At 33.3% G+C, this 23958-nt stretch overlaps 1 pseudogene; it reads right to left on the bottom strand.

The window, feature by feature from the left end:
- Positions 1–10771: 10771 nt before the first annotated feature.
- On the bottom strand, positions 10772–11455 carry LOC118622787 (annotated as a pseudogene).
- Between the last annotated feature and the right edge of the window lie 12503 nt (positions 11456–23958).

Here is a 23958-nt window from a genome sequence, read left to right as displayed (position 1 = left end):
TGAAGTAAACTATTAATAAATAAAAGTTTAGTGTGCACATAGTTCACAAACTGGGAGCACCCAAATTAAAACATGGATATATTGTTACAAAGCAGCTGATATAGTGAGAAGACAGTGAATATTTTTACAGTGATTTGGGTATAAGAATTTTCTTCAGGGAGCGATTGTTAGTGGTCACCTAATATCAGCCTTGGTTACCAGTTTTTTTACTTATGATTTATACAGACATAAACAAGAAATGTCCCAGGTCTAGTTAGTCTTATAAAGTGATCTAAATTAACATTTTGTTTGTATGACTAAACTGATTTGGTCTGCTCAGTAAAATTTCAAGCCTGATCTCTGTTTTTTATTTTAACAATTGATATTTAAGTTGTTTTCATAGCTTGTCTATTGTAATGCTGCAATGACTATCTGAGCACAGAAATCTCTTCAAGATCCTGATTTTATTCGTTTGGAATTCCACAGAAGTGGAATTGCTAGGTAATATGATAATTCTGTTTTTAATCATTTGAGGAAGCACAATACTGTTACTTATAGGGACTGTGAATTTACCTTCCTAACAACAGTATACAGGATTTCAATTTCTTTATATCCTTGCCAACACTTATCTTTTAGTATTTTTTAAATTATAACCATTCTAACAGATGTGAGGTGACATCTAATGATAATATTGATTTGTATTTCTCTGATGATCAGTGATATTGAGCTTTTTTAAAGTTGTTTTCTTTTTATTGATTACAGAGAGAGAGACATAGAGAGAGAAACATCGATGTGAGAAACACCAAAAGGTTGCCTCCTGCATGCACCTCAGCTGGGAACCAAACCCACAACCTGGGCATGTGACCCGACCCTGAATCAAATCCATGACTTTTGGTGTACAGGACAAAACTCCAACCAACTGAGCCACATTATCCATGGCCAGAAGACACTTACATAAATTTTCATTTCCTTCTAAATATGAATCTAAATTATTAAGACACAAACTCCTTTGTTTAGGGTAAAATTGTAAGCTTTTTTTTTTTTTTTTTTTTCATTTACCTCTTGAAAATTTGTATGTCTTCTGTTTCCTGTGGAGAAATGTTTATTAAAGTCCTTTGCTTGTCATTTAATCAGATTATTTGGTTTATACTTGTTTGTTTGTTTGCTTTTTAATCTTTTTTATTGTTATTGCATTGAAGGACTTTCTTAAATATTTTAAACATGACTCTCTATTAGAAACAAGATTTGTGAATATTTTCTCCCATTCCATAGGTTGCCATTTTACTCTGTTAATTGTTTCCTGTGCAGAAGCTTTTTAGTTTCATGTAGTCCTATGTGTCTCTTTTTGTTTTATTTTCTGTTCTTTGGTGTCATATTCAAAAAACCGTTGCCAAGATTCATTGTCATGAGGTTCTACCTATATGTTTTTTCTTAGAGATTTTGCACAGTATTGCACTGCATAGTGACCATTTTGGTCATTGACAGACCACCTATAGAACAGTGGTCCCATAGACTATAATCAGCTAAAAAATTCCTATTATCCAGGGACCTCAAAGTTGTCGTCACATCATAGCCTAATATATTACTCCACCTGTGTGCGGAGATGCTGGTGTAAACAACCCTACTGTGCGCTGGCCGGTTTGGCTCAGCGGTTAGAACATCAGCCCGCAGACCAGAGAGTCCCGAGTTTGGTTCCCATTAAGGGCATGTACTTTGGTTGTGGTTTGTCCCTGGCCCCCATTGGGGTTGTGTGGGTGGCAACCACTCGATGTGTCTCTCTCTCATATCAATGTTTCTCTCTTTCTCTCTCTCTCCCTCCTACTCTATCTGAGGATAAATGCAAAAATGTCCTCAGGTGAGGATAAAAAAAAAGTAATTAAGAAAAAAAACCACAAAAAACAAGCCTACTGCACTGCTAGTTGTACAAGGATAGAAAGAAAGAAAGAAAGAAAGAAAGAAAGAAAGAAAGAAAGAAAGAAAGAAAGAAAGAAAGAAAGAAAGAAAGAAAACATTTTGGTACAGTTGTACCATGTTTTGTGTTTTAACCTATTATTACAAAAGGGTCAGAAAGTTAAAAAATTAAAAAATTTACAAAGTAAAAGTTGCAGTAAGCTAAGTTTAATTAATTATTGAAAAAATAATTTTTAAAAATAAATTTAGTGTAACCAAAGTATACGGATAAAGTCTACAGTTGTGTGCAGTAATGTGCTAGGCCTCGACCTTCACTCGCCCTTCACGCACTGACTCAGAGTGCCTCAGTACTCCACTTGGTAAACGCCCTGCACTGGTGTACTGTTTTTCATCTTTACACCACAGTTTTACTTACCTTTTCTATGTTTACATATGCAAATGCTTACTATTCTGTTACAATTGCCTACAGTGTTTAATACAGTAACATGCTGTACAGGTTTGTTTTCGAGGAGAAATAGGCTTGTTGTAGAGCCTACGTGTGTAGTTGGCTATACTGCTTAGGTTTCTGTAAGTGTCCTCTAAAACTGTCACATGACAAAATCGCCCCATGACACATTTCTTGGAATGTATCCCCTTCGTTAATCGCCCATGACTGTAGTTACAGGTTTTACATGTAAGTCGTTAATCCATTTTCCGTTGACTTTTTTGTGTGGCAATGCCATGGATATTCAGTTTTTCTAACATTCTTTTTATTGTGGATACTTAGCACCCTTATGAAAGAACAGTTTACAAGTATATGCTTGTGTTTGTTTCTGGGCCAGTTAATAAACTTAGAATATTCTCCCATGTATTTGTGTGGTCTTTCATTTATTTCAACATTTTATAATTTTCACAGCAAATCTTTATCTCTTTAGCTATTTGTACTGCAGCATTTTATTATTTTTGCTACTTTATTTTATTTATTTTTATCCTCACCTGAGGACATTTTTGCATTTGTCTTCAGACAGAATGGGATTGAGAGAGGGAAGGATGGAGAGAAACATCGACGTGAGAGAGACACATCGAGTGGTTGCCACCCACACGACCCCAACTAGGCCAGCGACAAACTGCAACCGAGGTACCTGCCCTTAGCAGGAACCGAACCTGGGTCTCTCTGGAATGTGGGCTGATGATCTAAACACTGAGCCAAACTGGCCAAAGCTTTTGGTGCTATTTTAAATGGGATCTTTCTTCTTAATTTTGTTCTCAGATAGGTTGCTTTCCTATATAGAAAGGTAACTGATGTTATATGTGCATGTTGATATATCCTGCAACTTAACTCACGACTTAGTTCTAACAGTTTGTGTGTGTGTATATGTGTGTGTGTATGTGTAGAGTCTTTAGGATTTTCAATATGAAAGATTATATCTTCTGCAAACAAAGATAACTTTACTTTTTCCTTTCCAAATTAGATATATTTTATTTTATTTTTTCTTGCTCAATTGCTCTGGCTAGAAACTTCAGTACTACACTGAATAGAATTAGTGAGAAGGGGCATCCTTGTCTTGTTCCTGATTTTAAAGGATAAGTTTTCAGTATTTTAACATTAAATATGATGTTAGCTGTGAGTTTTTATATATAGTTTTACTACTTTGTTTTAATTTTCTTTTTTTCTAATTTGTTGAAAGACTTTATTATGAAAATGGTGTTGAATTTTGACAAAATCATTTTTTTTTATTTGCATTTATTGAGATGATCATTTGATGTTGGCATTAATTTTTTTTTTTTTTTTAATTTTTGGCAGAATTCAGCAGTGAGGCTTTTCTATTTTGTGAGGTTTTTGATTATTGAGTAAATCTCCTTACTGATTATTGATCTGTACAGGTTTTTTATTTTTCATAATTCAGCCTTGGTTGTTGTGTCTTTCTTGGAATGTATACATTTTTTCCCTAAGTTATTCAATTATAGTTGTTCATAGTAGTCTCCTTTGATCCTGTCTTTATTTCTGTGGCGTTGGTTGTAATGCCTCATCTTTTATTTCTGATATTACTTATTTAGCTTTTCACTCTTTCCCCCCCAGTTAGATTAGCTAAAGGTCTGTCAATATTGTTTATTATTTCAAAAAACTTAAAAGAGCTTTGTTTTTTTCTATTGTTTTTCTATTTTGTTATATCTACTCCAGTTTTTTAGTATTTCCTTCTTTTTGTTAACTTTGAACTTAGTTTGTTCTTCTTTTTTCTAGTACCTTGAGATATAAAGTTAGGTTGTTTATTTGATATTTTTCCTTTTATGTGGGTATTTATTACTATAAACTTGCTTCTATATACTGGTTTTACTCTATCCTATAAGTTTTTGTGTGTAGTGTTTTGTTTTCAGTTGTCTCAAGATATCTCCTAATATTCCTGTGATATATTATTTGCCCATCGTGTGATTTAATTTTCACATTTGTGAATATTTAAGTTTTTTTTTAATGCTATTGATTTCTAGGTTCACTCCATGATAATTAGAAAAGATTCTTGCTAGGATTTTAATTCTTTAAAGATTTTTTAAGACTTTTTTTTTTTTAATTAACATGCGATCTGTATTGAAGAATGTTCTGTGTTCTTCAAAAGAATGTATATTCCCTGGCCATTGGGTGGAATGTTCTGAATATGTCTAGTTAAGTCCATTTGGTTTATAATGTTAAATCCAGTATTTCCATATTGATTTTTGGTCAGAATGGTCTATCCATTACTGAAAGTAATGCATTACTCTCCTACTAGTATTATATTGCTGTTTCTCCCTTCAGATCTGACACTCTACTTTACATATTTCAATGCCTTAAGGTTGGCTACATATATATATTTATATCTTATATATTCCTGGTGAATTGACTTTTATCATTATATAATGTTATTCTTTGTCTCTTGTGGCAGTTTTTGATTTAAAGTAAAATTTTTTCTGATAGAGGTATAGCTAAAGCTACTCAAATTTGTATACAGTATTGGTAGAATATTTTTAAGTTTAGAATTTAGCATATATCTACCTTTGGCTTTTGGAAAATATCAGGCTAAGGAAGAAATCATCACAAGCAAAAAGAGATATTAAGTAGATGAGACAATATGATAAATTCAAGATCAGAGAAATATCAAGCTGAATATGGCTAGGCAAAATAATTAAAATAGAAGGGATCATAGGTAGTATGCAAGGATAAAATAGCTCAATGGAGAAATATATTGAAATTGTATTATCATTTAGATTAAAAAGCGTGTGTGTGTGTGTGTGTGTGTGTGTGTATATTTTTTTTTTCTTTTTTTTTTCTGATTTACCTTGGCATTTAACTTAGCATAAGTGATTAAAAAATAATGCCAGTGTGGAAAATGACAGCTACTTTGTTGGCCATGTTGTCAGAATCAAAAAAGCTCTGTTGTGAAATATTATGTAGTGTTCCCTTAAAGAATTTAATCTTCATATGGTTTATTTATACCTGTGCATGCCTTGAATAACAAATGCTCGCTATACATACATGCACTAAATAAATTAATTTTCATAGAAAAGATTAACTACTCTTACGGACTTGACTGTTTTTTTTTTTTTTATTGACTTCAACTAGACATTATACAATATTTTATAATGGCTGCTTTGATAATTTTGTAAATTTACTTATTTACATACATTTCTGTACCCTACTACTATACAGTATTATACATTTTCCTGGAGGGAAAGTCCTAAGGTTCATCATCATTGTTTTCTTCAAATCAGTATATTGCTAAATCAATCAGTGCTTACAAAAAGAGTAGGGGAAAAAAAGAATAAAATTTTAGCTATGACAAAAAGATTGCCTTTTGTTATTTTCTTAAACTTTGTAATAAAGTATGATTGTTTTAAATGGGTTTTACACAGGAGTAAAATCATTTAGCCTGGGAAGAAAAAAATATATATATATATATATATATATATATATATATATAATGTAATATATATTACATAAAACAAGATTCCAAAGAAGAAGGAAACAAAATATTCATTTCAGTTATGACAACAGTTGTCAGTCTGTGGTATTGTTAAAGTGGATAAACACAGCACTTCCTTAAGTATTCTCCAAAATGTCTACACTTTTTTAATATTGTTTTCTACTCTCTTCTTTCCATATACTGACCTAGAGCAACATATTTTTGTTGACTAACTTGATATTTATATTCTTGAATAATTCAGGAGTCAAAGAGATGGACGGTAAACATTTTAAGATACTTCTGTATCATATTTCCAAGAATGAAAAAGAAAATCAAACTATGGAAATGGCAAAGGAACTAAAACTTTCAACTATAGTCAGATTCTCATTTAAAATACATCAGATGCTTATTTTGTTGGTTTTATATGAACTTGGTTATTCAAGGACATTATCACTTGCTGATTTGGCTTTCTATGAAGTTCAAAGATTCAAAGAGATATTGCAAACTGCCAAGAGTCAACTTTTCTCTAGAGATCTTGCCTTATCAGAGCTTATCAATGGAAAGTACAGATACCTAATACATTAAACCCTCTACAAATGTGCACTGTAAGCAGTATTTGCCACAGAGCAGAATGTTAGAGGAACTGAGAAAGAATTTAGAGAACTGGAATAGGATATCTTCTGGCTTAGGCTATATCACGCAAATCATTCAAATATTTTTTTAAAATATATTCAACAACAAATGTAATATAGAATAAATAGTTTTATAAATGCGAAACCCTGGCAACTTCAAATGTATTTTTACATTAAAGATATTTGCTGTGAAAATGATTTTAGAATTTATATATGAAATATTGCGATCTTGATTAGTTAGTATTCAATTTTTTAAAAATATACATTAAATTCACTCTCTATGTATCTGGTTCCCATTTGCAGGAATACATGCAGAGTACAAAATTAGGATAACAAGCTAGTTTATATTGCCTTACATACATTTAAAATTTTCAGATTAACGGAGAAGTTACTCTGATTTTGTTGAGTAGTATATATAAAAGTTTTTAAATTTTGGTTTTTACTGCACATTTAGAATTATAAAACAATGTATATACTTGACATATTTTAAAAATATTTCTATAGATGTAAGATAATTTTTGTATGATATAGCTATATTCTAATGAATAGATATTTCCCTACTAACTGGAATTCAGATTGATCGCACTTTTACACACTAACATTATTGTATTGGGGGATCCTGGGAAGATGGCAGAGTAGGAAGCACCAGGAATCTGACTTTCCACCCAGACAACAATTACACTGGCAGGTTCTGTCTGATGTAAGTATTTTGGAACTCTGTAAACTAATGACAGCTTATACCTTCCAGGGGAAAGGTTGGACAGTAAATTCTGACAAATATTGGACAATTTTAGCTTTCAGCTTAGCAGTGACCACTGTAACGCATCCTCCGACCCTGTGGCAGGCAGCTGTGCGTGTTTTCCTGGAGCGGGTTGCCCACAGGTGTGGGAGCCAACATGGGCAATAAGAACCCTGTTCTCTAAATATGGAGGATCAATCTTCTGATTGCTGATTGGTTCTTCTGAGCTCAGAGGTGTAGACAACGAGGCAGGGAAATTAATGCTGCATCTTTCCTCAATATTGCAAGTCCCTTCCCCCTTCAGCTGAAGTAATATTCAGGGGACTTAAAAGGCCCACACCTTTTTTTTTCCCTTTATTTTTTTCTTCTTTTCTTTTTGGTTGCCAGACATTAAAGACTAAAATATTAAAAAACAACTACATATAAGGGAGATATTAGAAAGACAACATACAAACCCAGGGAAAGGTTCAGGCTCTGAAAAACCTGCAAGGGCCATAAGTCTTTACCTGAGGTAGATTCTTAGCCCAGAGACAGCCTACATCAATACAAACAATACAGAATACAACCCAGCAAACCCTGGGGAATGGAGATATTCTGATTTCCAGAGATATTATTAGGTTCAAATGTCTAGTTTTTAATAAAAATCAGAAGACATATAAAGAAACAGGAAAGTATGTACGATTCAAAAGAAAAAGAAAAATAAACCAATAAAAATTGTATATAAGAAAAACCTGATGGAAGAACTGCTAGTTAGACCTTAAAACGACTGTTTTAAAGATGCTCAGGAAACTAACAGAAGACCTGGAGAACATCAAGAAAACAATGTATGAACAAAATGGATATAACGTAAAGAGATAAACAAAAACTTAAACAAAAAAAAAATCAAAATAAATCTGGCACTTAAACGTATATTAAATTGAAATAAAAAAAATTCACTAGAGGGATTCACAAGTTGGTATGATCAGAAACAAACAAAAAGTCAAGGAACATAAAGATAGGGACATTGAAATTATTGATTTTGAGAAACAGCAAGAAGAATTACTGAAAAAAAAAAATGTGAACAGAATTTAAAGGACCTATGGGCCACCATCAATAGATCAACATTATATATATATATATGTATATGTATATGTATATGTATATGTATATGTATATGTATGTATATATGTATATTTGTGGGAGTCTCAGAAGAGAAGAGAGAAAAAGAAAAAGGGCAGAGTCAATATTGGAAGAAATAATGACAAAAATTCTTCCAACTTTGATGAAATGCATGAATATAAACATCTAAGAAACTTCTAGTAGGATGAACTCAAAGGGATCCATAGCAAGACACATTCTAATCAAAGTATCAAAAATTAAGACAAAGGCCCTGGTCAGTTTTTTTTTAGTGGTTAGAGCGTGTGCCTGCGGTCCAGAGAGACCTGGGTTCGGTTCCCAATGGGGGCATGTACCTCGGTTGCAGTTTGTTCCTGGCTCTCGTTGGAGTCGTGTGGGAGGCAGTCACTTGATGTGTCCCTTTCACATCGATGTTTCTCTCTCTTTCTTCCTCTCTTTCCCACACACTCTATCTAAAAAAAAAAAAAAAAAAAATTAAGACAAAGAAGCTGTCTTGAAAGAATCAAGAAAGAAGTGACTCCTAATATGCAAGGGATCCTCAATAAGATTAACAAAAGTTTTCTCATCAGAAACTTTAGAAGGTAGAAAATAGTGGGCTGCTACATTTATAGAATGTTGAAAGAAAACACTCTATCAGCCAAGAATCCCTTATACAGAAAAAAGTCTTCTTCGAAAGTGAGGGAGAAAGGAAGACATTTTCAGATAAAAGCAGAGGGAGTCCGTTACCACGAGGGGTACACTGCAGAGAAAGTAAAGGGCTGCAGGCTTAAATGAAAGGACGCTAGATAGTCATACAGATGAAAGATGATTAACATTATTAGGAAAATTAAAATGAAAACCATAATGAGACACCGCTTCACACACATTAGGAGCACTGCAATAAAAAAAGAAACAAACAGAAACTGAACATAATAAGTGTTAACAAGGATGTGAAGAAATTGGAACCATTGTGCACTGTTGGTGAGAATGTAAAATGGTGCAACTGCTGTGGAAACAACTGTATGGTAGTTTCTCAGAAAACATTAAAAATATAATTAGCAAATTATTCAGTTATTCAACTTCAAGGAAGGTACCCCCCAAAATGAAAGCAAGGTCTTGAAGAGAGATCAGCACTCCCATGGAATATTAACTGTTGTTAAAATGTGGAAGCAACCTGTGTCCATTGATAGATGAACAGGTAAGAAAAATGTTATATATGCATACAATGGACTATTATTCAGCTTTTATTTTTTTATTTTTATTTTTTTATTCATTAGATTGGAAACTTTAATTATTACAGCCAATATTTGTATACATGTATGAAATGGGAATATTAATATTTTACTGGTCAGTCGCTTACTTTCTAGCCATATATATGCATCAAAAGCCTTAGAACATACACATACGTGCGTGTGTGCAAGCATGCACACACACACACCCTTTATCTCACATCTAAGAACTGAAATGGAGGAAATAATACAAGTACAAAAAGATACAAGTAACAGGGATACTACTCACAACAAATCATGGGAAGGAAGCCAATGTTCAAGTCAATGATTAGTTAATACTAAATTATGGTACAACTGAGTACCTACTAAAAGCTAAGTTTCCAAAGAATATGTAAGACTATTAAAAAAATATTCACAGCACACGGGAGAAAAAGGATTAGCAAAAGAGAACAGCATACACACTCTGATCTCATGGGTAGGAGTGAGAAATACCCATAGGAACCTGGAAAAGTATATACCAAAATACTAAGATCAATAGTTGCTGGGGGTATGTTACAGGTAATTTTGACTTTTCTTACTATTTGATTTCTCCCAAGTTTTTTTTTTTTTTTTTTTTTTAATATATAATAAGCATGTACTGCTTTTTAAATGGGGGGAAAGTAATAAATGACATCGAGGGGGGAAAAAAACCTCAGAAGACCCAAAAATCTAGTTATACATTTTCATTCTTCTAATTTTTAAACTACTAAGGGTCATGATACCTAAATCTATGTATAAAAAGAAAAAAATGTGTAGGAAGATATTTTAACATAGTAATAAAGTATTTATCAAATACAAAGGGGTGGAAATATTGCTTTATTGGAGAAGCTTACATCGAATTACTTTTATGTGTTTTAAAAAGTCCTAACGAACATCCAAAAAGAAAACATATACAGCTTCCACAGGAATAAAGACAAAAAAAATGGGGTTGATGACTGCCCCAAATATTTCCTAAAAGAAAAAAATGTAATATTTAGTACTTCTTCTTTTGAGGCAGGGTAAGTGAACTGCACGTCAGACAAAATTTTCTTACTTTACAAGGAGGAAGGAATGTGATCCTGTTTTGATGCATATGAAACACAAAATACAAAATCCACTCTTCTGATCAAGATGAGGGGGGAAAAAAATCATTCTTCAACAGTTCAATTCTTATGCAATGAAATCCAAAGGTCTGTTTCGATTCATGTACTGCATCATCAATCTAGGCGAGAAATCCAGAAGAAATCTATTTAAAATCTATAATTTGAGCCCTGGCCGGTGTGGCTCAGATGGTTTAGTGTACTCCCGTGACCCATAGTGTCGCCGGCTTGATTCTCTGTCGGAGCGGGTTCGGTCCCCAGTTGAGGTGCGTGAGGGAGGTGGCCGATCCATGTGTCTCTCCCGCTCGATGTTTCTCTGTCTCTGTCTCGGTCTCGGTCTCTGTCTCTCCCCCTCTCCCTTTCGCTCTCTCTGTACTTCCTCTTCTGAGACACATTTATGACATAGGCATTTACATTGCCATCCAATCTTTTTCCTTTAGTGGAGTCAAAGGCAGCAAATCCCATTACCTTCATCATTTCTATTTCTTCCTCTGTTTTGCCCTCTGAGTCTTCCTCAGTAATCTGTTGTTCTTCACTCTTTGTTTCCTTTGGTTCCTCATCTTTTCTTCCTTTCGGTTGAGAAGGGGAAGGAGATGTGGATCTGTGTCGTCTTGGGGATTTGGAGCGTTTTCTGTGTGAGGATTGCGAGCGGCTCCTTTTCTGATCTTTCTCCTGGGACTGGCTCCTTTTCTCATCTTTCTCCTGGGACTGGCTCCTTTTCTCATCTTTCTCCTGGGACTGGCTCCTTTTCTCATCTTTCTCCTGGGGCTGAGAACTTTCTTGGTTCCCTTGTTCTCTCTCCCTGGAAGCGGACCGGGACCGCTTAGGTTCCATCAGTGGAGAGCGGGAGCGGCTGCGGCTGCGGCTGCGACTGCGATCCATTTCGAGGCCTCCTCTACCACCGCCTGGGGAACGACTGTCTATTATTCAGCTTTTAAAAGGAAGAGATTCTGACATGGATTCCAACACAGAGAAACACTGAGCACGTTATATTGAGTGAGTTAAGCCTTTCACGAAAGAGACAAATACTGTAAGATTTTACTTATATGAAGTACTTAGAGGAACTAAAAGCATAGAGTCAGAAGTAGAATGGTGATTTCCAGAGGTTGGAGGGAAAGGGGAAAGGAGAGTTATTGTTTAATAGTATAGATTTTAAGTTTTTTTGATATAATAGAGATTAAGAGATGGATCATTGTTGCACTATGATATGAATGCACTTAATACTACTGAACTGTACTTGATATGATAAATTTTATGGGGACATTTGAATAGAGAATGGTTATCAGATAAAATCAATGAATTATTATTCATTTCATTAGACATTTTATAATATTTTGGAAAACATTAGTTTTAGTGATGAATATTGAAGTATTTAGTAGTGAAAAGTATTAATGTAATTTAATGTACTTCAACAAAAACAATAAAATATATCAAGAATTGTGGCAAAATGTCAACAACAGTTACATCTAGGTGATGGACACAGGTGTTCATTATGCTATGCTGTTTTATATATTTAAATATTTTATAATAAAAAATAAAAAAAAATTCCATTATTATAGAGCTTATATATTTAATGACTTTGTACATTTTATATCTTTTATTTGTTCACAAAAACAACATATTCAAAAATAGAAAAGTAAATAGTATTGTTCTATATCACTTCAAGGCAACCTTTGTGAATAATTCAGTATAAATCTTTATGATTTTTTCTATACTTACTTTTTTTTCATTTGGTTTTGAACAAGTCATGGAAAATATTTTTGTGATTAAATTCTTTGTAAATATCATTGAAATGTTCTATTAAACTTTGTTGTAAATATTTTCTGGGATCTAGATAAAGACATTCTCAGGAATAGGATTGTTGGTTCAAGAATATGCATATTTGTAATTGTAATGGATGCTGCTAGCTATAGTCCTAAGAATGTGATAACATTCCATATATTCATTGTTGATTTATGAGGATGAAAATATTTGTCCCATTCCTGATTTAGCTTTTTGGCTGAAGAGAGATGCAGAACTATGAACACTTGGGCTTCTCTCCACCTCAGTCACCCCAAGAGGAGGAGGAATGACATAATCTTATTAATGAGAAGAGATTAAGAAAAAACTGCACAATTATACCTGGGTCCCTTTAACTTTCCCTTTTGAAGCTGGCCTACGTGACATGAACATATATTCCCCTTCTACCATACAGTAAAATGCTCACTTGCAAGAGAGACGTCTGCAATTGCTAAACCACCTGTGACAGAGAGGGTCAGATTACCAATCATCTAAATCACATTTTCAGGCAGCAGCTTTTATCTTTAATACAGAATATTTTTGACTCACTATGTACCTACTCTCTTATCAATTGTCACATTTCATTCAGAACTGATTTAGACTTTCACCATAGCCAGTGAAAGTGGTTTCAAGTGTCCGTAACATTGTGCACTAGACATCAATGAAATGAGGTTTTCAAACAGAGGGGCACGCTCAGCCTTTTCCATAGGGTAGTGGCTATTTTGATGTTCTTAGGGCTGCAGGTGCTGGCCTAATACAAACCTGGGTTCCTCATGGAATAGTTCAACCTTGCAGGTAGGTATGAAGAGCTCAGAAATTTAACGTCTAGGCTTGAGCATAGATGACAGATGCGTGTGTGTGTATTATTTAATATAACATAAAACAAGACTGGTTTTGTTGAGGGGGGAACAGCTTTATAAATTTTAACATGTAGATACATATGTATAACCACCGTCACTAGCAGGACACAACAATTTCACCGTCCCATAAAACTGTTGCACTCTCTCTTGAATGCAGGTTCTCCTTCCACCCCTAAGCCTTGGCAATTGCTGATCTGTTCACTGTCACTGTATTTTGGCCTTTCAAGAAGGTCATGTAAGGGTAAGTATGGAGTTTATAACTTTAGATAAGTTTATGTAGATAAACTCACCATTGATGCCTTTGAAATTCACCAAATTATTGTTTTTGTCAACAATTACTTCAGTGTGTTGCTGAGTAGTGTTTCATTGTATGTAAAACTAGTTTGTTTATCCATTTTCTCATTTAGAGACATTTGTTTATTTTTATTTTTTCTGACCTGGGGAGCATTATACTAAGTGAAATAAGCCAGGCAGAGAAAAACAAGTACCATATGATTTCACTCATACATGGAATCTAATGAACAAAATAAACTAACAAACAAAATAAAACACTCTTAGAGAACAGACTGACAGCTGTCAGAGGGAAGGAGGTTGTAGGACTGGGTGAAAAAAGTGAAGGAATTAAGCAAAACAAACAAACAAAAACCTTAATATAGACAACAGGATGGCGATTATCAGAGCAAAAGGGAAGTAGGAGAATGAGGAAGAAGAGGGTATAGGCGGTATAAATGATGGAAGGAGACTTGGCTTAGGGTGGTGAACATACAATTCCATATACAGATGATGTATTACAGAATTGTAAACCTGGAAGCTATATAATTTTATTAACCAATGCCACTGCAATACATTCAATTAAAAATTTAAAAAATAAAGACATTTGAATATAAATATATATTTTTACTTTTTGGTCATTATAAACAGTGTGCTATAAAAGCCCATATATAAATCTGTGTGTGAACATGGATTTTTTTCCCCTTTGGGTTAAATATTGAGGAGAGGGATTGCTAAGTCATAGTAATGTTATGTTTAACATATATATATTTTTTTTTTCATTGATTTTTTTAGAGAGAGAGGAAAGGAGAGAGAGATAGAAACATCAGTGTGAGAATCTGCTGCTTCCTGCACACCCCTACTGGGGACCAGGTCCACAACCTGGGCAAGTACCCTGACTGGGAATCTGACCAGGACCTCTCAGTCCATGGGATGATGCTCAATCCACTGGCTGGGCTGGCATGTTTAACTTTATAAGAAACTTTCAAATTTTTTTCAAAGTGACTATATCATTTTGCGTTCCCACTGGTATAATTGGACGGTTCCAGTTTCTCTGCAACCTCACCAACCTATGATAATGTCTATGTTTTCAAAAATTGTTTTAGCTATGATGTTAAGTTCATAGTGATTTAATTTGTATTTCTTTAAGAGAAATGGTGAGCATTTTTATGTGTTTGTCTTGAGTATAAACACTTTGGGCAGTATCTGTTCCTTTTTAATTTTTTTTTTTTTTTTTTTTTTTTTTTTTACCTATTCTGTATATTCAGACGCATCATTTGCCATGAAACAGTTCACTACAGGTAAGAACAGGTGCCATTTACTAGGCTGGGACACTCATTTGGTAGCAATAGCAGAAATTGACTATTAGCAACTCACATCTACACCTTTCTCTGGAGGATTGCTCTTGGCTGATGATGCTCAGAATGTTTGCCAGATTAGACTCTTAAGCAAACTTTCATGGGTCATGATGTGCAGCCAGTGACCAACCCAAAGGCTATAGCAGGTATATGTCTTTGCGTCCTAATTTACGCAGCAGAGTTCTCCCTGGGTAAACCCAGATGCCTCCTGCAATCAGTTTTGTCTTGTTCAATATAGAAATATAATTTTTTTTTGTATAGGGATTAATAGTAAATATTTTAAGCTCTATAAGTCATGTGGTCTCTATTGTAACTACTCAATATAGGAAGAAAAACATAAAGCTACAGTAATTATAACAGTGTAGTACTAACATAAAAACAGACACATAGACCAAGGCAACAGAATAGAGAGCCCAGAAATAAACCCATGCATATATGGTCAACTGGTCTTCAATAGACTACCAAAATACACAATGGAGTAAGGAGAGTCTCTTCAACAAAAATGCTGGGAACACTGGATACCCATATGCAAAACAATACAATTGGATCCTTATCTAACACCATACACAAAGATCAACTCAAAATGGACTCAAGGCTTAAATAGAAGACCTGAAACTGTAAGGCCCCTAAAAGAAAACATAATGGAAAGCTTTATGACATTAGTCTTGGCAATGTCTTTTGTATATAACCTCAAATCAAAGTAACAAAAGTACAGCAAACAAGAAGGACTACATCAAACTAAAGGCTACTGGACAGAAGAGGAGTGAAAGACAACCTGTGGAATGGGGAAAATATATTTGCAAACCAATATCTGATAAGGAGTTAATTTCCAAAATATGTAAGTATAAGGAAGTCTTTCAACTAAATAGCAAGAAACAAAACAAACAAATATAAACAAAAAACTAACAAAAAACCTGATTTAAAAATGGGCAGAGGACTTGAAAAGAAATTTTTTTCAAGGACACATATGCATGAACAACAGGTATGTAAACTGCCATCAAAACAACAAAGATAAATGTTGGTAAGTACATGAAGAAATTGGAATCCTTGTATATTGTTGGCAAGAATGTAAAATAGTGCAATTACTATGTATTAAAATAATGAGCTAATAACAGTATAGATGTTCCTTGAAAAATTAAAAATAGAATTCACATATGATCTGGTAATTTTACTTTGGGGCATATATCCAAGAGAATTAAAATCAGATCTAGAAGAGAGAGCTGCACTCCCATGTTCATTGTACCAATTTTTCACAATAGCCAAGAAATGAAAAAAAGTACTAAATATCCATCAAAAGATGGATGCACACAGAAAATGTGATATATAGATATGTGTGTGTTATATAATATATACTATGGAATAATATCAAAATTATTAGAAACAGACTGTAGAATGGTGGCTGGATGGTAAGAAGAAGTTTGGAGTTACTATTCAACTGGTACAATTTCATTTAATCAAAATGAATAAGGTCTAGAGATCTGTGTACCACATTGTGTGCATATACTTTTTATTGTTTTTGTTGTTCATTTTCACCCGAGGGTATTTTTTTCATTGATTTTTTAGAAAGAGTGTTAGCTAACACTTCTAGCATGTCACATAATTGAGGGGTTTTGTGTGTGGTGAGGACATTTATGATCTCCCCTATTAACTTTGAAGTTTATAATATAGTATTATTTACTACATCATTATGCTGTGCATTTTACCTCCAGAAAGATTTTTATCTATTAATTGCAAGTTTATGTGCCTTTATTAATAGAACATATATAATTTATTTGTGAAAAAAACATTCGTAATTTTGATAAAAATGAAGTATTTTTATAAGAATTTATTTTAACTTAAGTGAAAAAAATGACCTTTATGTCTCCATATATGCCTATATATGTATGTTTGTTCACATGGATGTATTAATACATATATATATACACTATCACTATTTTTCAATAGTGATAGAGACATTTTTAATAGAAATGGAGAAAATTTTTTCTATATACATTTGATCTCAAAATCTCGTATTTTTTCATCAAAATAATTATTTTTATATGTGGATAACCACATACCCCAATAAAGGTGAGTCTTACATAAAAAAGTCATTTTTGTCTATATCATTCTTTCGGATGGAATTCTGTGATATGATATTTAGAGCTCCAATTTTTTAACTAGGGAAGGATACTATTTATTTTAGCAGTTATATTCAAGATTTCTTAATTTTTTATTTTATTTTAAGTATTGGTTTGCTGAGTAAAATAGTCTCACAACAATATATGTGCATATAGGGTATACAATATAAATAAAATAGCATTTTACTGAATTGGTATTTGTGTATATTCCTATACTATGTCAAATTTTAAGAAAGAGATAACAATGTCATTACAAACTTCACTCTATCTTTTCTTTAAATAATATCTATCATCTTATTATATAAATCAAAATAACATGAAAAACAAACAAACACATATACATTGGTGCTCTAAATATCATGTCACAGAGTTCCATCCAAAAGGGGGATATAGACAAAAATGACTTTCTTTTTTATATAAGACTCTCCATCTTTTCTCCTCCATGTGTTTTTATCTTGAATAAAATCTTTTGCAGAATTCCTTAGGACTCATTCAACTTGGTCACAAATACTTTGTCATTTGTGAGTAAAATATATCAAAAAATAATGGGCTAATAAGGTAAGTTTAGACTAATACTGTTTCTCATTTCAAAGAAAAAGTTAACATGATATTTAAAACATTAAGTTGAAAATGAAGGGAATAGAGGAAATTTGAAAGTCATTCTATAGTTAATAAATTATGAAGACAGAGACTTAATTATTCTTCCCACCTACATGCACCCAAAGACTTTAATTGTGGTGGCAGGTAAATATTAATGGCTAATTAGACATCTAAAACTTTCAGAAATATTTCTATTTAATATCACAATTTGTGGGGATAAAGGATTTTAATGTCACTTTATGTCCATGTGGCAACATATTGAATTGTAAAATACAGAGTCTTCCAACTTAAACATTATTGAAAATTAGGGAAAAAAGCATGGATTCTAATTCCTTAACATGATCCTATATAATTCAAGAAAAATAAGGCTGAACATTGGTTTTTAGAGGCAGACATTAGTTCATCAAAATACCATTTTAAAAAAATAATATTTTTATCAAAGCAGATATCAGGAATTAGATTTAGTTAAAGCATTTTTCCAAAGAGTTATTTGCATTTCTTTACAATATTGTATATTTTAATAGAGACACGTTGCAAAGAGAGAGAGGCTGAGTCAGAGATATTGCAGTACCTTAATCAAAGTAACAAACTATATCATAGGTAGAGCTGATAAGAAAATATAGGCATGATCCTTTCTTTTCTAATTTTAAATTAGAATTTATTTTCATCAGAATGCTGACAATAAGACTTTTTTGTTTTGCTTTTAATTAGAAAGGAAAATAGCCAAAGACTATCTATTGTTTTATCTTTTCAATTCCATTATCCCATTAACTCTTGTTCAGCATCTTTAAAGAATGTTAGGAGTGTTCAGGCACTACATTCATGTTAGAAATGTAGATTCACGGGCCCCACCTTAACCTACAGATTCTGAATATCTGGAGGTGAGTCAGGAAGTTTTTTTAGCAGGATCCCCATGAGATTCTTAGGCACAATAGGGTCCTAAGTTACTACTTAAGAGTACTATGGTCTGAAAGTTTCACTCAGCTAATTAATAAAGACTCCAGAAACTATGCAATAAAAATAAAACTTTTATTTATGTTGAACATTAATAGAAAAATATAATGTTACACATTAGTACCAGTGGAACATTTTTAAAGCACAAGAACACTTTGAAATTCTGTTTAAAATCTCCTATATTTTGCTTCTTATTACTTACATGTTTTTCAAATTGTGAACCTTGCTTTCAAAAGCTATAAATAAAAATCCTAACAGAACAAATGATTTAAGCAGCACACCTACAGCTATTGTAGTTATTCTGTGAGAAATAAATAGATTTCCAAATTTAGGAATTCTTAAAATACAGAAGTCATCGTTATTGGCATTATACCTTAATTGCTGATTCATTTACTGCACTATTTCATGCCAGATAGTTACTCTGAAGGTTGTGTCAAATCAGTTGTTGTTGATCTTACTGATAAGCTCCGCAACAAGCATTTTTTTTTTTTTTTTTTACAGAAAATTGTCTTATTCAGAAGTGTTAGTCATGAATGTAAATTTTTAAATTAAATTTATTGGGATGACAATGGTAAAAAGATTATATATGTTTCAAGTGTATAAGTCTATGATACATGAACTGTATATTGCATCGTGTGCTCAACACCCAAAGTCAAATCTTCTTTTGTTACATATATTTGACCCCCCTTTACCCTTTACTACCCTCCGCTCCCTTCCCTCTGGTAAATATTGTCTGTGTCTATGAGTTTTTGTTTGTTTGTTGTTGTTTGTTCACTTGTTGCTTTCAGCTTTATATCCCACATATGAGCGAAATCATATGGTTAACTTTTTCTGTCTGACTTATTTTGCTTAGCGTGATATTCTCAAGATTTGTCCATGCTTTTGCAAATGGCAATATTCAATCTTTTCTTATGGTTGAGTAGTATGCCATTGTATATATGTACCAAATTAAAAAGCCAAATGGAAAGAATGAAACTAGACAACTGTTTGTTCCCATATATAAAAATTAACTTTATATAATAAAAGGCCTAGATATAATATCTGAAAAAATTAATTACCTAGAAGACAATATAGGTGCTAAATTTATGGGCCTTGGTCTCAGAGAGGATTTTATGAATTTGACCCCAAAGGCAAGAGAAGTAAAGGCAAAAATAAATAAATGGGACTGTATGAAACTAAAAAGCTTCTACACAGCAGAAGAAACTGCCAACAACAACAAAAAAGGCAACCAATGAAACGAGAGAACATGTTTGTAAACAACAGCTCTGACAAGGGATGAATATTGAATTTAAAATTTTTTAAATTTATTTTTTTAGAGGGAGAGAAATAGCAATGTGAGTGCTAAAACATCAATCAGCCACCTCCTGCACACCCTCTTCAGGGGACTGAGCCAGCAATCCCTGCATGTGCCCTGATGGGGAATCCAACCAGCAACCTTTTGGTGCTCAGGACGATGCCCAACCTATTGAGCCACACCAGCCAGGGCAAAATTTGAAATATTTTGAAAAATACAATTAGAATTACTAAAGCTAGGTAATGAATGTTGTACACTTACTATGATCAAGTGGTTTACATTAAACCTGAAATCATTTGCAAAACATGCATGATCAGTAAGGATGATGGGAAGATATTAAAATAAATAATACCAGGTTTAAATTGTAGGAAAGAGCTCATTAAATATTCTCATTTTTAGGGTTAAAATTTTTTTAAATTATAGTTTTTAAATGATATTTACTTTTATCTAAGCTCAAAGAAGATGGAAAATAATAATGTATTCTCCTTTGTTTTCTGAATGCTACTTTAAAATATAATTTTTTCTGTCTCCTATTAAATCAGAAATGTATTTAATTAGTTTTAGAAAATGAATTGAATTGACTATCTGATAGCATCTTGATCATTTTTAAGAGACTAGTACTACTGTACTTTTATTTCTTTTTTGTTTTAATTTTTTTTTTATTGATTTTAGAGAGAGAAGAAGGGAGAGGGAGAGAAAGATAGAAACATTAATGAGAGAGATCATTGATCGGCCACCTCCTGCATGCCTCCCATATTTCTTAAGTTATCCTTATTCCCTTTAATCAAATGAGGACCTAATTAATAGCCTTACCCTATATTTGAGGGGGAAACTAATTAACCAAAAGATTCCTATCTAAATGTTGATCTTTGAAAGTATTTATATTAACCACATTCTTCAAATTATTGTGCACTTTCTGTCCTCCTGTCCTCTCCTTCTTTACCCAGGTATACACGTGTGTATACACGTGCACTCAGGTGTTCACTTGTGCACACGTGTGAGAGGCACACCATTCTGCCTTTATACCTTTACATTTTTCAATGCCATCAAATAACGCCCCAGTTTTGAACGCTTCATTATTTCATCAGGGAATATCATGCTTTAGATTCTCACTAATGTTCTTATTTCTTATCCTCGTCATGCTTGAATAATGGTATAGAAAATGTATTTGTGATTGGAAGGAACAAAACACGCACACGTGCACACACACAAACACACTCACACACACACATTTACTCACAGCAAACATTTATTTTCTTCCCTGTGAAGAAGGCATAGAGTCTATACAAAGTCCTATAGTTTCACCACCTGTCTTTACTCAGGGCAGTCTCTCATCTGTGTTAGTAAAATGTCCTCCTAACTAGTCCTGCTTCTACCATTGCTTTCTGTTGGAGGTTGAATATGTCCTCAAAACATTGGTTCAACAGTATCTGTAGGTATGGACACATGTAGATGTGACCTTATGGGGAAGTAATGTCTTTGTATATGTAATTGAGTTCAGATGAAGTCATGCTGGACACTCCTATTTAATGTTTCGTATTCGTGGAAGAAGGAGGATGTTTGAACACAAGAGGTACGTACACAGGAAGAATACCCCCTGAAGCATGAGGCAGAAGCTGGAGTGAAGTACCAACAAAGTTAAGGAACTTCAAGGATGCCAGCAACTGCCAGAAGCTAGGAAAGAGCAAGGAAGAATCCTCCCCTGAGGATTTCAGAGGGAGCATGTCCCAGCCAACACCTTGATTTCAGACTCCTCCAGACTGTGAGAGAACAAATCTCTTATTTTAAACCAGCCAGTGTGTGGTAATTTGTTACAGCAACCCTCAGAAATTAATACACACACTTTTACTTCAATCTTAACAGAATAGCAGAAAGATCTTTTATTCCCATAACATATCTTAACAGAACTCTAAGTGATATTTTAAAATACATACCTAATCCTGTCTCTTTTGTACTCAAAATGCTCCTGTATCCCCACAACGCTTTTACAATAAAAGCCATTACATTATTATTTCTGCTGAGCTATATTTGCTGTATTTGATCTGCTCCTTGTTAGATCTCCTACCTCAATTCCTAGATGCTCTGTCTTGCTCACTCTGCTTTAAGCAACTGGCCTTATTGTTCTTAAAATATAGCTGGAATTTTGTTTTCAGGCAACAGCACTGTGAAATCATTGTGCCTGGAATATAATTTGCTCAGATGTTCATTTTCTTCACTGCCTTACTTCCCTCATTTGTTTGTACAAATGCCACTGCTTTTTCCTATACTATTTTATCCATTTTTATCCTCTGAAATTCTATAGACATTAATAAATTTTAAAATATTTTTATCTCCCTGCTAGAATACTTTTAAAAAATTATCTCAGTGTTTCCTTCCTATCTTAGAACTGTTCCCTCCAAGACAGTAGCCACCAGCCATGTGTAGCTATTGAACCTTTTCTGAGTCAATATGTGTTGTGTGAAATGCACACCAGTTTTTGAAAGCATAGTATGAAAAGTAATGTAAACTATGTAATTATAGTTATATATTGATTACATGTTGAATTGATAATAGTTTTGATATAGGGGGTTAAAGACAATGTAAAATTTTATTTTTATTAAAAATGTGGCTTCTAGAAAGTTTTAATTGCATTTTGTTTCACAGTGTGTGGCATTACATCTCTGGGTGAAGAGTGGTGAGCTGAGGGAGGCGTGTCTTTAAAGGCTGGGAAGGGTAGAAAGCGTGAGAGCGGAAGTGCTCACACTTCTTAGGAAACACGTTTGTGTGTTACGAAGGAATTTCTGAATGCGCTTCTTAAATAGTTCATTACTTTATAGTGATTTCGGTGAAAATGTAAAGTCAACTGGGGACATATTTTAAGGAGCTTCCAAATTAAAACTGCTCATTTTGAGAGCCAAGTTTTATGAATGACATTGGACATGTATATAAATTAGATGTATTAAAAATGGTGCTACCCAAACAATGCATAGATTTAAAATTTCATCTTAATTTAAAAAGTAATATTTTATGTCTCTTATTCATGCAACCTTGCCTCCCACCATAAATTGAACGTTGAAATAAATATACTGCATGAGGTATGCTTCTGAAAAGAGTTTTGTTCATCTGATAAAGTAGAACATTAGCTGTTATCTCAAAAATAAGGTATCAAAGATTAGTCTATTATATAGATGGAAAGATATAAAATTTTTGAGTGTTATTTTTGAATGATAGGAGTCAAAACAATGAAATTTCGTCCTTACATTCCTTAAACTAATGCACTGTGACTAAGAGTATGTTAGTTTTGGTGCTTTGATGGTGTATGTAGCTGTACCATGACATACATAAACACGTATCAACTAATACCAACAAGAGGTGAAGGCTGTTGGCCATTCACCAAAGTTTATTCCCCTCTTGTTCTGTTGTTCAGAATTATAACTGGAGATGTGGCCATCTAATAGTAACTATATTCTCCAGCCTGGTGAAGAACTTGGTACCTGAATTGATGAATGGAGCAGAGCTACTTTACCAATCTGGACCTCTTATCAGGACTATTAAAAGCAAGATAAATTCCTAATTTCCTTAATCCCCTCTATTTTGTGACCTCTTGTTACAGAAGCTTAACCATTAACCTGCTTACTAAAATTTGCACCCAGATAATATCTCACAAACAAAGAAGACAGTGGTCTTTACTGTAGTTTACTATAAATTATTTGCTATCTCACATTTACATGTTCACAAAACAGATTATCTTAATTTCGTTCATCTCATTTTCCCTTTCTGAAAACACTACTCATCTAATTCCAATCATTGTAGCAATAAAATTACTCAGATTCTGCTTCTATAAAAGATTCTCACATCCCATTGAGAACTTAATGTGGTGACTTTTATGAATGTTCCATACATTGTGCTCTAAATTTGAGCCTATTTGTTCAAGAGCATCTATGAGAGTTTCTTCTTTCAATAATACCCAGTTTACAAAATTCTCTCTCTTTGCATTTGTGACTCTGATTATCAGGTTGTATACCATTTGAGAAGCAACATATTACAGTGGTCAAACATAGAGTTTGATATTCATGAAGGTCCAGCCTCAGGTTCGACTCTGTGTCTTTGGGCAAGTTAATTTCATTTTTACA

This window comes from Molossus molossus, unplaced genomic scaffold, assembly GCF_014108415.1.
Source record: "Molossus molossus isolate mMolMol1 unplaced genomic scaffold, mMolMol1.p scaffold_m16_p_9, whole genome shotgun sequence".
In the NCBI taxonomy this organism is placed as follows: domain Eukaryota; kingdom Metazoa; phylum Chordata; class Mammalia; order Chiroptera; family Molossidae; genus Molossus; species Molossus molossus.
The sequence above is the reverse complement of the archived record's forward strand: the minus strand, read 5'-3'. Positions and strand labels throughout refer to the sequence as shown.